Consider the following 16,604-nt stretch of genomic DNA (forward strand, 5'->3'; position numbering starts at 1 on the left):
TTTTCATAAACTAGTTTCTATATTCTAGGGACTGTTTTGCATGGCCCCTCCTTGGGTTTGCCTTTTTAGAGCTGCGTGTTTCTTGGCTGTGTCTTCATTATCACCTCCAGCTCAGGCCTTGGTCCGTGCTTTCTTCAGATGGGAGATGCTGATAGCTGGTGTATCAATAACAGAGTCTTCTTTACATGTTCACTGGATGTTCACTGTATCACTACTACCACTATGCCTAATTTTCTTTACTAACAGCAGAAATAAAAACTTATATCCTTACCACAAAGTTATTAATCATACAGCACTGTTGTGGTTTTGAAAACAAACCAAGTGAGAGGCTCTAAGTCAGAAATAAAATTTAATGAGAAGAAAAGGAAAATAAAATAGAATAAAATAAAATAAAATAAATACAAAAAGAAAAATCACTGACAGAGTCAGAATACAACCTGATCAGGGTGATGGAAACAGTCCAGACGAGGTGGTCTTCCTGAAACAGAAATCTTGTAGAAAGGTCTGGTAGCTCCGGTCCTTTGGGAATCCAGTGGGTGAGGGCTGCTTCTACTGTCCCAAATCCCAGCTTATATCCAGGTGAGAATGCTTGGCTCTTCCCCATGGGCAGAGCATCTCACAATGGGATGATGAGTCATGGAAGAGGGCCTTGATGGCCCATTAAAGAGAGAGATAACTCCCAGAGGGAGTTATCTCTGAGTCATGCAGAAGGCATTGATGGGCCATTAACTGAAGATGGTGATAGAATACATCCTAAACTACAACCCAGGACAATCCACCCCTTATTCTATTACCATCTACAACATGCCTAAATCAATACATTCTTACAGATGAATGCATATATACATACAGAATGAAACCTTACACACTGCTCTCACTTAAAATTAAGTCTCCCTGTGGTACACAACGGGTTTCTCCATCTTTCTGCATTACCCACCAAGTGTAGCCAGGTCCTTGAGCAAAGACAATCCCATGGACGGGTCTGCCTTTGCCTGAAGTGGGATTAATCCAAACACTCTTTCCTAAAATGCCCTTCATGGCCCCACAGGTACTTTGTCTCCATCCACTGTGTGTAAGGGTTCAGACTGGGCAGGACCACCTCGATTGATAGACCCTCGGGTGTTAACTATCCATGTGGCTTTGGCTAAGTTTAGTTCCCAATTCTTGAAAGTTCCCCCACCAAGTGCCTTCAGGGCAGTCTTTAATGGTCCGTTGCACCGTTCAACTTTCCCGGCAGCTGGTGCATAATAAGGAATGTGGTATATCCATTCAATACCATGTTCTCTAGCCCAGGTGTTTATAAGGTTGTTCTTGAAATGGGTCCCATTGTCCGACTCAATTCTCTCAGGGGTGCCATGTCTCCACAGGATTTGTTTTTCAAGGCCCAGGATGGTGTTCCGGGCAGTGGCATGAGGCACAGGGTGGGTTTCCAGCCATCCAGTGGTGACTTCCACCATGGTCAGCACGTACCGCTTTCCTTGGCGTGTTTGGGGAAGGGTGATATAGTCAATTTGCCAGGCTTCCCCGTACCTGTACTTCAGCCATCGTCCACCATACCACAGAGGCTTCATTCGCTTGGCCTGTTTGATTGCAGCGCAGGTCTCACAGCTGTGGATGACCTGTGAGATGCTGTCCATAGTGAGGTCCACCCCTCGGTCACGGGCCCATCGATATGTTGCATCTCTTCCCTGATGACCAGAGGCATCATGGGCCCAACGAGCTAGGAATAATTCTCCCTTGTGCTGCCAATCTAGATCCACTTGTGATACTTTCACCTTGGCAGCTTTGTCTACCTGCTCGTTGTTGCGATGCTCCTCATTAGCCCGGCTTTTGGGTATATGCGCATCTACATGTCGAACCTTCACGGTCAGCCTCTCTACTCGGGCGGCAATGTCTTGCCAAATGTCAGCGGCCCAGATGGGTTTTCCTCTGCGCTGCCAATTGGCCTTTTTCCAGCGATTCAGCCATCCCCACAGAGCATTAGCTACCATCCATGAGTCAGTGTAGAGATAAAGCCTCGGCCACTTTTCTCGTTCAGCAATTTCTAAAGCCAGCTGGACAGCTTTAAGCTCTGCAACTTGACTCGATCCACCTTGTCCCTCGGTAGCTTGTGCAACTTGTCGTGTGGGGCTCCATGCTGCAGCTTTCCATTTCCGGTTAACTCCTACAATTTGGCAGGAGCCATCAGTGAACAGAGCATATCGTCTTTCAGTCTCCGGTAGCTCATTATATGGTGGGGCTTCCTCAGTGCGTGTTACTTGCTTTTCTTCTTCTTCTTCTTCTTCTTCAGACGATAATCCAAAAGTTTCACCTTCCGGCCAGTTCGTTATAACTTCCAGAATCCCAATGGTCGGCCTCGAGTCTCCCCAGGCACTTTCTGCCAAAGGCTCCAAGACAAACCATTGTTTCCAGCTGCGGAGTAAAGCACATTCCTCACATCTGGTCCCGTCCTGACTGGGCCCAGGGCTACTGCATCAGAAATCTCTTGCTTGATCTGAACAAAAGCTTGTTGCTGTTCAGGCCCCCAGTGGAAATTGTTCTTCTTGCGGGTCACCAAGTAGAGAGGGCTCACGATCTGACTGTACTCAGGAATGTGCATCCTCCAAAAGCCTATGGCACCTAGGAAAGCTTGTGTTTCCTTTTTGTTGGTAGGTGCGGACATGGCAGTGATCTTGTTGATTATCTCTGTGGGGATTTGGCGACGACCATCTTGCCATTTGACCCCCAAAAACTGGATTTCTTGAGCTAGTCCCTTAACCTTGCTTCTTTTAATGGCAAAACCAGCTTTCAGCAGAATTTGGATAATTTCCTCTCCTTTCTTGAAGACCTCCTCTGGTGTATTCCCCCATATGATGATGTCATCAATGTACTGCAGATGCTCTGGAGCCTCACCCTTTTCCAGTGCAGATTGGATCAGTCCATGGCAGATGGTGGGGCTGTGTTTCCACCCCTGGGGCAGTCGGTTCCAGGTGTACTGCACGCCCCTCCAGGTGAAGGCAAACTGAGGTCTGCACTCCGCTGCCAAAGGAATGGAGAAGAAGGCGTTGGCGATATCAATGGTTGCATACCACTTTGCTGCTTTGGACTCCAGCTCGTACTGAAGCTCTAACATGTCTGGCACAGCAGCGCTCAGTGGTGGCGTGACTTCATTCAGACCACAGTAATCCACCGTCAGCCTCCATTCTCCACTGGACTTATGCACCGGCCAAATCGGGCTGTTGAAAGGTGAACGGGCCTTACTGACCACCCCTTGGCTTTCCAGTTTACGGATCATCTCATGTATGGGAATCACAGAGTCTCTGTCTGTGCGGTATTGCCGACGGTGTACTGTTGCTGTGGCAATTGGTACTTGTTGTTCTTCTACTTTCAGCAGTCCCACAGCAGAGGGGTCATCTGAGAGACCAGACAAAGTATTCAACTCTCTGATGTCTTCTTTCACTACTGCGGCTATCCCAAAAGCCCAACGATATTCTTTTGGATCTTTGAAATATCCATTCCTGAGATAGTCTATGCCGAGGATGCATGGGGCCTCTGGGCCAGTTGCGATGGGGTGTTTCTGCCACTCGTTCCCAGTTAAACTCACTTCGGCCTCTAATACAGTCAGTTCCTGGGACCCTCCTGTTACTCCTGTAATAGAAATGGATTCTGTTCCTACATACCTCGATGGCATCATGGTACATTGGGCTCCAGTGTCAACCAATGCCATATATTTTTGTGGGTCAGATGTGCCAGGCCATCGGATCCACACAGTCCAGTAGATCCGATTGTCCCTTTCCTCTTCCTGGCTAGAGGCAGGGCCCCCCTATTCCTGGTCATTGCATACGTTGTTCTCTTCCTGTAAATGAGCTGCCGAGGTTCCTTCAAGAGGATCAGTCATATCATCATTCCTGTACCGGCTGGAGTTCTGTGCACGAGAGACCGGAGCAACACTGATTCTAGATGAGCTTTTTGTGGTAGGCATTTCTCTTTTCAGTTCACGTACCCGGGCTGCTAAGGAGGAGGGGGGTTTTCCATCCCACTTCTTCATATCTTCTCCACGCTCCCGAAGAAAAGACCAAAGGTTACTTCGGGGTGTGTATCCTCTCTCCCTGGCTGGGGGACGCCTGCTCCTAATCGCAGAGACTCTCGTTGGCTCTGGTGAGATATCGTAAATTTCTTCCTTAAGTTCTTTTTTCAGTTTCTGATGGCCTTCTTCAATTAAGTTCCTGACTTGCTCAGCCAGTCTTGTTTCCACAGATGAGACATGGGCACGAACTGGGGCGGTGACAGTGTCCTCGCAAATCCTTAGTTTGTTAGTCAGGACACCCACCTTGTCCTCACCTTCTCTCCATTGCAGTGTTGCCAGGTAACATGAGTACACCTCTGGTCCAAGCCGTGCAAATCTCAACCACATCTGTAATGTGCACTGGACATCATCTGGGCTCTTAGGAAATCTCTCATCTTCTGCAAAAATGATCTCCAGCACAGCCAATTCCCTTAGGCATCGGATACCTTGTTCTATTGTGTTCCATTTTCCTTGGTGCACTAGGAGGTCTTCTTTACAAAGGTATCTGTCTTTCACACTTGTTAGCAGTCGCTGCCAGAGGCTGAGAGTTTCTTGGGTTTTTCCAATTCCCTGGTCAATGACCACATCCTGAGACAGTGATCCCAGCTGCCTGGCCTCAGTTCCATCCAGAATGGTGTCATTGGCTGCAGCATCCCAGATGCGGAGCAGCCAGGTGAGGATGGACTCGTTGGTCTGACGGGTGAATTCCCTTCGCAGGTCACACAGCTCACCCAGAGATAGAGAGCGGGTGATGATCTCTGTCTCTGTCTCTTCAGCTGAGTGCGAAGGTCCTGCTCCATCCTCGTCAGTCGCTATGCGGACTGATTTGCTCCTTGATTTCTTCTTCTGAGTGGTGGCAACTGCTACTGGTTTAGGCTGTTCCGGTTCAGTGACGGTTTGTGTGGAGATGCTGACAGCACTTTTGGTTCCTTTCTCCTCTGTAACAGTCTGTGTAGTCGTCGATGCTGTTGCTTTGCTTCTTTTTACCTCTTCTACTTCTTTAAGAACATGCTCCAACACACCATGCAGTGTTTTGATTCTAAGCATGGTGCAGGCTGTACAGAGAAAACCAAGCAAGACTAACAAGAACATCATGCTGTCCTTGGCATCCAGAGGGTACTCAATATTTTCAAAAACTGCTGTGTCCTTCCTGAAAAGCTGGAAAAAATCATTCTTTACTCCTCCCCACAGGGGCTGGGTGAGATTGTTGAGGCTCCAGACGTAGCATCCTAGACTAGAACAAGAATACAAAACCGGGTATATATTCTGAATAATGTTCATTGCCTCAGATTTTATCAAGCAATGGACATAATAGACCAGTAAAGCAATTTTAGTACCATATCCTGGTCTACGCAGGAGTATTAAGGCCGGCAGATAGTGCCCCAAGTTCGGAAAAATATAGAGAGATAGGTATAAGACACATGTAAGCATATTGGGCATCATAACAGACAGGTGTCTTCTTCAATAAAATTGTAATTTCTGACTTTTCTTATTGCCTCTGCCCCACATTGGGCGCCAAAAATATGTTGTGGTTTTGAAAACAAACCAAGTGAGAGGCTCTAAGTCAGAAATAAAATTTAATGAGAAGAAAAGGAAAATAAAATAGAATAAAATAAAATAAAATAAATACAAAAAGAAAAATCACTGACAGAGTCAGAATACAACCTGATCAGAGTGATGGAAACAGTCCAGACGAGGTGGTCTTCCTGAAACAGAAATCTTGTAGAAAGGTCTGGTAGCTCCGGTCCTTTGGGAATCCAGTGGGTGAGGGCTGCTTCTACTGTCCCAAATCCCAGCTTATATCCAGGTGAGAATGCTTGGCTCTTCCCCATGGGCAGAGCATCTCACAATGGGATGATGAGTCATGGAAGAGGGCCTTGATGGCCCATTAAAGAGTCATGAGTCATGCAGAAGGCATTGATGGGCCATTAACTGAAGATGGTGATAGAATACATCCTAAACTACAACCCAGGACAAGCACACATCTTGCGAAAAGCCAACTTTATAATAGTCATTTATAACAGAGTGAAATCCTGTCGCGGTGCTGCCAGCGGTTCCATCGAGGGCTCAAATCCTGGCGCTCATCTGGCGGGGTTTGCCTGCACTTTGTCACCTCCTTCCTGGCTGTTGTGCTCCTGTAGGCAGAGGAAGGTCAAGCACAGGCCAAATTAGGGTTCAGGACTATGCGCAGGCTGCTGCCTGCCTGCTTCTATGCTGAAACAATGCCAGGTGAGACAGCATCTTGTAGAAACAAAGATTTCCTTATACTGGCATGTACTTCAATGCCTTTGTAGTGTTTGACTATGAAATGGTGCTTCTGGTCTTTGCCAAAATAGGAAAAGTCTTGACCTGGTGTTCTTAAAAGTCTGAACGAGTAGAATTTTTTTTTTAGTGTCTCAGATATAGCTTTGAGTTCTCTTTTTGGGTTAGAAAGAACTAAGTGCTTCTGCAGTGTAGGTTCAATGCTGACAAGCTGTGGTGTAGCACTAAATGTCAGCAATGCTCTGCCAGTGTCTGTGTCAGCCCTTACAGGTTTTATTTGCTCCTGGCTTTTGGCATGTGATGCCCTTTCCTTATTCCACATTTAAAATATTCCTGTGTATTCATCGTGGTGGAAAGACTGTGCTCTGTGTGTGCTGGGGGGCAAAGGAGTGGTGTAGTGTCACCCTGCTTTTAGGCCATGTTCCATGAGCATCAGAGGGCTTCCCAGACTGTTCCCAGGTGTGCCTACTAAGTGGGTGAGGAATTTGTGAGCCTGAACTTTTATTTTTTCTCCTTTCCTTTTTCCTCTCCTCTCTTTCTTAACAGGTCATGACTGTGGTATGGGGTTCCAGATCGGCAGATTCCCATCAGAGAGAGCTATGTCACTGTTGGGGAACTGGCAAAACTGTACTTTAAAAATTCAAAATCTCGTTGCTGCCTGTTTGTGCTGCAGTTGTGCAGCAGCTCTGCCATGTTTTACACCAGCTTTCCAGACTGGCTCTATCATTCCCAGAAATAAATAATTGCATTTCTAGTGAAGAACAGTGGGAAGTTGCAAAGTGATAAACGTGGATGATATTAGTGTCAAAAGCTTATAAGGATAGATGAGCATTGTGAATATGAAGAAGATATATACTTGAATTAATTTGTACAAACAGCTATTTAATTGAGTCCTACAAAACTGTATTTTAATAAAATTATGTTAGCTTTACAGGTTGCTAGCAGGAGTATCTGGTTGCCTGATGCTAATAAAAGTAGATTCTGTAGATGTACCTATGTATGTAAAGATTTAATGTACTTGAGAGTGATTTCAGTGAAGTTATTTGCTTACTCTTCTCCTCACTATTTTTTCCTCATTGTGTCCCCATATATTAAACAGGAAACCAGAGCTGATGCATCTGGATTTTTAGAACAGGAAACAAAAGTAGAATTCTTCTACAATTTCTTAAATTGTTTCCTGGATGCTGAGTTTTGTCTTGTTCTTTGTCCTCTGAATTTTAAAGGGCTAAACGGTCTTATTTCAAATCCCTTAATGAGTTAAGAACGGGTTGAGTTTATTTTTTCCCTAAAGTTTTGTAAGACAACTGTAAAAGAAAGAATGTTTTAAAAATTGTGGTGGTAAAACTCTCTAATGGGCAGCTCTGGCCACTGTGGAGCCATTGTACTCTTAAGCAGGTGCAGTCCATACCACTGAGATCTCCCTGATGTTGTCATACTTTTGATGTCCTATCTCACCTCTTGCCATGGTGGATTACTTACCTGTGCTAATTGAAGCTTTTTTATCATATTGGGAAAATGAGATGTAGTGATGCATGGTGGTCAAGAATGAAACTAGAGAAACCTTGTGGAGAAACCCTTGTGTTGGTGCAAGAACCTCAGATGAGGGACTCCAGATTTATGTATGATTTGTAGCAAGACAGGGCTGTTGAGGTTAAATGTTACCTGACAGTGTATACTCTAACACTACAGGCAGTGATGTTTTAAGGTAATTCCCAATGCCATACTCCCTGGCATTTCTGGGCAGAGCTCCCTTGCATGTACCCTGTTCCTCCTGCTTTTGCTACATATGAACTTTTCCTCTCCTTGTAATTTCTGGTGGGTTTTCTTACTGCTACACCAGAAGGAATATCAGGTCCTCAAGTAATAGGGCTTTCCCCTGGCTTTGCTTGGGACCATTTTCAAGAAGCATCACAAAAGGCTCTGTCATCACTTCTGCTTCCAGGAGAGATTGTGGGGTCTTTGTCTCTGGAGGAGTCTTTCACTAAGTGGGGGGAACTTGCCCGTGACTTTCCTGTATGTAGTTTGAGGGATGACTTTTCAGTGGTAGAAATAGAAGTAACCCATTAACATACACAGCTTGCCCCAAATGGCTTTAGTGAACAACAAAGCACTCTATTGCGCCCCAAGAGGCAAGAAGTGGATTTACACCAAACAGAGGATTGTTTGGTCAAACTTAATGTTTATGAAAGATGAAGTGTAGTATCAGCAGGTGTCGTAGTGTGTGTTCCTTTCCAAACATGGATGGGTCTGTTGGTGTGTTCCTTTCCAAACATGGATGGGTCTGTTGGGAAGGGGCAAAGAGTTTCCTGTGACTGGTCTCAGGTAGGACAATTTGCAAATGCTGGTTCTCAAAACCATACAAATACATAAGGTACCTGAAACCTTCCATTAGCCCTCAGATAGTGTTTACAAATTTTATTGTGAGTTTTCTTTTCTTTGACTTGGTCATAAAGTACTCTGGTATTTGATATGGGATTTAATAAACTGCAATGTTAAAGTAAAATTGCTTGAACCGGAAAAGGTAGATACAGGAGTTGCTGAAGGAGGGGTAATCCAGCAGTACTGAGACAAACAAAAGGTCACTGTCCTCATGGGAGGAAATGGGGTGGATTGGCAAGGAGGAGGTTTTTATACCTTGAAACTAGTGCTTGAAACTAGCTTTCTGGGCTGCTAGAGAGGCAAAATCAAAAGCAAAGATGCTTTTCAGAGCTAAGCCATAGAAACCCCCTCTGAGCACAGTCAAACCGGCGTGCAGCATTCTCCCACTTCCGGGACGCTAGAGGCACGAGCTACACTACACAGCTTTCTCGGCTGCTAGAGAGCAAAAAGCAACCGCAGAAATCCTGTTTAGAGCTAAGCCATAGAAACGCCCTCTGAGCACAGCCAAAGCAGCGTGCAGCATTCTCCCTCTTCCCGGGACGCTAGAGGCACGAGCTACACTACACAGCTTTCTGGGCTGCTAGAGATCAAAAAGCACCCGCAGAGATCCTGTTTCGAGCTAAGCCATAGACACCCCTTTCTGAGCACAGACAAATTAGCTTGCAGCATTCTCCCTCTTCCTGGGACGCTAGATGCACGAGCTACACTACACAGCTTTCTGGACTGCTAGAGATCAAAAAGCACCTGCAGAGATCCTGTTTCGAGCTAAGCCATAGAGACCCCTTCTGAGCACAGCCAAAGCAGCTTGCAGCATTCTCCCTCTTCCCGGGACGCTAGAGGCACGAGCTACACTACACAGCTTTCTGGGCTGCTAGAGATCAAAAAGGACCCGCAGAGATCCTCTTTCGAGCTAAGCCATAGAGACCCCTTCTGAGCACAGCCAAACCGGCTTGCAGCATTCTCCCTCTTCCCGGGACGCTAGAGGCACGAGCTACACTACACAGCTTTCTGGGCTGCTAGAGAGCAAAAACCAACCGCAGAAATCCTGTTTCGAGCTAAGCCATAGAAACTCCCACTGAGCACAGCCAAACAGGCGTGCAGCATTCTCCCTCTTCCCGGGACGCTAGAGGCACGAGCTACACTACACAGGTTTCGGGTCTGCTAGAGATCAAAATGCAACCGCAGAAATCCTGTTTAGAGCTAAGCCATAGAAACCCCCTCTGAGCACAGCCAAACCGGCGTGCAGCATTCTCCCTCTTCCCGGGACGCTAGAGGCACGAGCTACACTACACAGCTTTCTGGGCTGCTAGAGAGCAAAAAGCACCCCCAGAGATCCTGTTTCGAGCTAAGCCATAGAAACCCCTTCTGAGCACAGTCAAACCCGGTTGCAGCATTCTCCCTCTTCCCGGGACGCGAGAGGCACGAGCTACACTTCACAGCTTTCTCGGCTGCTAGAGATAAAAAAGCACCCGCAGAGATCCTGTTTCGAGATAAGCCATAGAAACCCCTTCTGAGCACAGTCAAACCGGCTCGCAGCATTCTCCCTCTTCCTGGGACGATAGAGGCACGAGATACACTCCACTGCTTTCTGTGCTGGTAGAGATCAAAAAGCAAAACCAAAGATCCTTTTTCCAGCTAAGCCATAGAAATCCCCTCTGCGCACAGCCAAAGCGGCGTGCAGCATTCTCCCTCTTCCGGGACGCTAGAGGCACGAGCTACACTACACAGCTTTCTGGGCTGCTAGAGAGCAAAAAGGAACCGCTGAAATCCTGTTTCGAGATAAGCCATAGAAACCCGTTCTGAGCACAGCCAAACCGGCGTGCAGCATTCTCCCTCTTCCCGGGGCGCTAGAGGCACGAGCTACACTACACAGCTTTCTGGGCTGCTAGAGAGGTAAAAGAACAAGCAAAGATGCTTTTCAGAGCTAAGCCATAGAAACCCCTTCTGAGCACAATCAAACCGGCTTGCAGCATTCTCCCTCTTCCCGGGACGCTAGAAACACGAGCTACGCTACACAGCTTTCTGGGATGCTAGTGATCAAAAAGCAACCGCATAAATCCTGTTTCGAGATAAGCCATAGAAACCCCTTCTGAGCACAATCAAACCGGCTCCCAGCATTCTCCCTCTTCCTGGGACGATAGAGGCACGAGATACACTACACAGCTTTCTGTGATGCTAGAGATCAAAATCACAAGTAAAAATCCTGTTTCGAGCTAAGCCATAGAAACCCAGTCTGAGCACAGCCAAACTGGCGTGCAGCATTTTCCCTCTTCCCGGGACGCTAGAGGCACGAGCTACACTACACAGCTTTCTGGGCTGCTAGAGATCAAAAAGCACAAGCAAAGATCCTTTTTAGAGCTAAGCCATAGAAACCCCCTCTGAGGACAGCCAAACCGGCCTGCAGCATTCTCCCTCTTCCCGTTAGGCTAGAGGCACGAGCTAAGCTACACAGCTTTCTGGGATGCTAGTGATCAAAAAGTAACCGCAGAAATGCTGTTTCGAGCTAATCCATAGAAACCCCCTCTGAGCACATCCAAACCGGCGTGCAGCATTCTCCCTCTTCCGGGGACGCGAGAGGCACGAGCTACACTACATACCTTTCTGGGCTCCTAGAGATCAAAAAACACCCGCAGTGATCCTGTTTCGAGCTAAGCCATAGAAACCCCTTCTGAGCACAGCCAAACAGGCGTGCAGCATTCTCCCTCTTCCCGGGACGCTAGAAACACGAGCTAGACTACACAGCTTTCTGGGCTGCTAGAGATCAAAAAGCACAAGCAAAGATCCTTTTCAGAGCTAAGCCATAGAAACCCCTTCTGCGCACAATCAAACCGGGGTGCAGCATTTTCCCTCTTCCCGGGACGCTAGAGGCACGAGCTACACTGCACAGCTTTCTGGGCTGCTAGAGATCAAAAAGCACCCGCAGAGATCCTGTTTCGAGCTAAGCCATAGAAACCCCTTCTGAGCACAGCCATACCAGCGTGCAGCATTCTCCCTCTTCCCGGGACGCGAGAGGCACGAGCTACACTACACAGGTTTCGGCTTTGCTAGAGATCAAAAAGCACCCTCAAAAATCCTGTTTCGAGCTTAGCCATAGAAACCCATTCTGAGAAGAGTCAAACCTGCGTGCAGCATTCACCTCTTCCCGGGACGCTAGAGGCACGAGCTACACTACACAGCTTTCTGGGCTGCTAGAGATCAAAAAGCACAAGAAAAGATCCTTTTCAGAGCTAAGCCATAGAAACTCCTTCTGAGCACAATCAAACCGGCGTGCAGCATTTTCCCTCTTCCCGGGACGCTAGAAGCACGAGCTACACTACATAGCTTTCTGGGCTGCTAGAGATCAAAAAGCACAAGTAAAAATCCTGTTTCGAGCTAAGCCATAGAAACCCCTTCTGAGCACAGCCAAACTGGCGTGCAGCATTCTCCCTCTTCCCGGGACGATAGAGTCACGAGCTACACTACACAGCTTTCTGGCTTGCTAGAGACCAAAAAGCACAAGTAAAAATCCTGTTTCGAGCTAAGCCATAGAAACCCCCTCTGAGCACAGCCAAACCGGAGTACAGCATTCTTCCTCTTCCCGGGACGCGAGAGGCACGAGCTACACTACACAGGTTTCGGGTGTGCTAGAGATCAAAAAGCATCCTCAAAGATCCTGTTTCGAGCTTACCCATAGAAACCCATTCTGAGCACATTCAAACCGGAGCGCAGCATTCTCCCTCTTCCCGGGACGCTAGAGGCACGAGCTACACTACACAGGTTTCGGGGTTGCTAGAGATCAAAAAGCACAAGCAAAGATCCTGTTTCGAGCTAAGCCATAGAAACCCCTTCTGAGCACAGCCAAACCGGCGTGCAGCATTCTCCCTCTTACCGGGACGCGAGAGGCACGAGCTACACTACACAGGTTTCGGCTTTGCTAGAGATCAAAAAGCACCCTCAAAGATCCTGTTTCGAGCTTAGCCATAGAAACCCATTCTGAGCACAGTCAAACCTGCGTGCAGCATTCTCCCTCTTCCCGGGACACTAGAGGCACGAGCTACACTACATATCTTTCTGGGCTGCTAGAGAGCAAAAAGCAACCGCAGAAATCCTGTATACAGATAAGCCATAGAAAACCCTTCTGATCACAGTCAAACCCGGTTGCAGCATTCTCCCTCTTCCCGGGACGCGAGAGGCACGAGCTACACTACACAGCTTTCTGGGCTGCTAGAGAGCAAAAAGCAACCGCAGAAATCCTGTTTCGAGCTAAGCCATAGAAACCCCTTCTGAGCACAGCCAAACCGGCTTGCAGCATTCTCCCTCTTCCCGGGACGCTAGAGGCACGAGCTACACTACACAGCTTTCTGGGCTGCTAGAGAGCAAAAAGCAACCGCAGAAATCCTGTTTCGAGCTAAGCCATAGAAACCCCTTCTGAGCACAGCCAAACCGGCTTGCAGCATTCTCCCTCTTCCCGGGAAGCAAGAGGCAGGAGAGACACTACACAGCTTTCTGGGCTGCTAGAGATCAAAAAGCACGCGCAGAGATTCTGTTTCGAGCTAAGCCATAGAAACCCCTTCCGAGCACAATCAAACCGGCTTGCAACATTCACCTCTTCCCGGGACGCTAGAGGCACGAGCTACACTACACAGCTTTCTCGGCTGCTAGAGAGCAAAAAGCACAAGAAAGATCCATTTCCGAGCTAAGCCATAGAAACCCCCTCTGAGCACAGCCAAACCGGAGTACAGCATTCTTCCTCTTCCCGGGACGCGAGAGGCACGAGCTACACTACACAGGTTTCAGGTGTGCTAGAGATCAAAAAGCATCCTCAAAGATCCTGTTTCGAGCTTAGCCATAGAAACCCATTCTGAGCACATTCAAACCGGCGTGCAGCATTCTCCCTCTTCCCGGGACGCGAGAGGCACGAGCTACACTACACAGGTTTCGGCTTTGCTAGAGATCAAAAAGCACCCTCAAAGATCCTGTTTCGAGCTTAGCCATAGAAACCCATTCTGAGCACAGTCAAACCTGCGTGCAGCATTCAACTCTTCCCGGGACGCTAGAGGCACGAGCTACACTACATATCTTTCTGGGCTGCTAGAGAGCAAAAAGCAACCGCAGAAATCCTGTTTCGAGCTAAGCCATAGAAACCCCTTCTGAGCACAGCCAAACCGGCTTGCAGAATTCTCCCTCTTCCCGGGACGCTAGAGGCACGAGCTACACTACACAGCTTTCTGGGCTGCTAGAGAGCAAAAAGCAAAAGCATAAATTCTTTTAAGAGCAAAGCCATAGAAACCCCATTTGAGCACAGTCATACTGGCTTGCAGCATTCTCCCTCTTCCCGGGAAGCAAGAGGCAGGAGAGACACTACACAGCTTTCTGGGCTGCTAGAGATCCAAAAGCACGCGCAGAGATTCTGTTTCGAGCTAAGCCATAGAAACCCCTTCCGAGCACAATCAAACCGGCTTGCAACATTCTCCCTCTTCCCGGGACGCTAGAGGCACGAGCTACACTACACAGCTTTCTGGGCTGCTAGAGATCAAAAAGCACCCGCAGAGATCCTGTTTCGAGCTAAGCCATAGAGACCCCTTCTGAGCACAGCCAAAGCAGCTTGCAGCATTCTCCCTCTTCCTGGGACACGAGAGGCACAAGCGACACTACACAGCTTTCTGGGCTACTAGAGATCAAAAAGGACAAGCAAAGATCATTTTCAGAGGTAAGCCATAGAAACGCCTTCTGAGCACAGCCAAACCGGCTTGCAGCATTCTCCCTCTTCCCGGGACACGAGAGGCACGAGCTACACTACACAGCTTTCTGGGCTGCTAGAGATCAAAAAGGACCCGCAGAGGTCCTCTTTCGAGCTTAGCCATAGAAACCCTTTCTGAGCACAGCCAAACCGGCTTGCAGCATTCTCCCTCTTCCCGGGACGCTAGAGGCACGAGCTACACTACACAGCTTTCTGGGCTGCTAGAGAGCAAAAACCAACCACAGAAATCTTTTTAAGAGCCAAGCCATAGAAACCCCCTCTGAGCACAGTCATACAGGCTTGCAGCATTCTCCCTCTTCCCGGGACGCTAGAGGCACGAGCTACACTACACAGCTTTCTGGGCTGCTAGAGATCAAAAAGCACCTGCAGAGATCCTGTTTCGAGCTAAGCCATAGAAACCCCTTCTGAGCACAGCCAAAGCAGCTTGCAGCATTCTCCCTCTTCCTGGGACACGAAAGGCACGAGCTACACTACACAGCTTTCTGGGCTGATAGATAGTAAAAAGCAACCGCAGAAATCCTTTTGAGAGCCAAGCCATAGAAACCCCCTGTGAGCACAGTCTTACAGGCTTGCAGCATTCTCCGTCTTCCCGGGACGCTAGAGGCACGAGCTACACTACAGAGCTTTCTGGGCTGCTTGAGAGTAAAATGCACGAGCAAAGATCCTGTTGCGAGCTAAGCCATAAAAACCCCCTCTGAGCACAGCCAAACCGGCTTGCAGCATTCTCCCTCTTCCCGGGACGCTAGAGGCACGAGTTACACTACACAGCTTTCTGGGCTGCTGGAGATCAAAAAACCCGTGCAGAGATCCTGTTTCGAGCTAAGCCATAGAAACTCCCATCTGAGCACAGCCAAACAGGCGTGCAGCATTCTCCGTCTTCCCGGGACGCTAGAGGCACGAGCTACACTACACAGCTTTCTGGGATGCTAGTGATCAAAAAGCAACCGCATAAATCCTGTTTCGAGATAAGCCATAGAAACCCCTTCTGAGCACAATCAAACCGGCTCCCAGCATTCTCCCTCTTCCTGGGACGATAGAGGCACGAGATACACTACACAGCTTTCTGTGATGCTAGAGATCAAAATCACAAGTAAAAATCCTGTTTCGAGCTAAGCCATAGAAACCCAGTCTGAGCACAGCCAAACTGGCGTGCAGCATTTTCCCTCTTCCCGGGACGCTAGAGGCACGAGCTACACTACACAGCTTTCTGGGCTGCTAGAGATCAAAAAGCACAAGCAAAGATCCTTTTTAGAGCTAAGCCATAGAAACCCCCTCTGAGGACAGCCAAACCGGCCTGCAGCATTCTCCCTCTTCCCGTTAGGCTAGAGGCACGAGCTAAGCTACACAGCTTTCTGGGATGCTAGTGATCAAAAAGTAACCGCAGAAATGCTGTTTCGAGCTAATCCATAGAAACCCCCTCTGAGCACATCCAAACCGGCGTGCAGCATTCTCCCTCTTCCGGGGACGCGAGAGGCACGAGCTACACTACATACCTTTCTGGGCTCCTAGAGATCAAAAAACACCCGCAGTGATCCTGTTTCGAGCTAAGCCATAGAAACCCCTTCTGAGCACAGCCAAACAGGCGTGCAGCATTCTCCCTCTTCCCGGGACGCTAGAAACACGAGCTAGACTACACAGCTTTCTGGGCTGCTAGAGATCAAAAAGCACAAGCAAAGATCCTTTTCAGAGCTAAGCCATAGAAACCCCTTCTGCGCACAATCAAACCGGGGTGCAGCATTTTCCCTCTTCCCGGGACGCTAGAGGCACGAGCTACACTGCACAGCTTTCTGGGCTGCTAGAGATCAAAAAGCACCCGCAGAGATCCTGTTTCGAGCTAAGCCATAGAAACCCCTTCTGAGCACAGCCATACCAGCGTGCAGCATTCTCCCTCTTCCCGGGACGCGAGAGGCACGAGCTACACTACACAGGTTTCGGCTTTGCTAGAGATCAAAAAGCACCCTCAAAAATCCTGTTTCGAGCTTAGCCATAGAAACCCATTCTGAGAAGAGTCAAACCTGCGTGCAGCATTCACCTCTTCCCGGGACGCTAGAGGCACGAGCTACACTACACAGCTTTCTGGGCTGCTAGAGATCAAAAAGCACAAGAAAAGATCCTTTTCAGAGCTAAGCCATAGAAACTCCTTCTGAGCACAATCAAACCGGCGTGCAGCATTTTCCT

The sequence above is a fragment of the Sylvia atricapilla genome, chromosome 8 (assembly GCF_009819655.1).
Source record: "Sylvia atricapilla isolate bSylAtr1 chromosome 8, bSylAtr1.pri, whole genome shotgun sequence".
NCBI lineage: Eukaryota > Metazoa > Chordata > Aves > Passeriformes > Sylviidae > Sylvia > Sylvia atricapilla.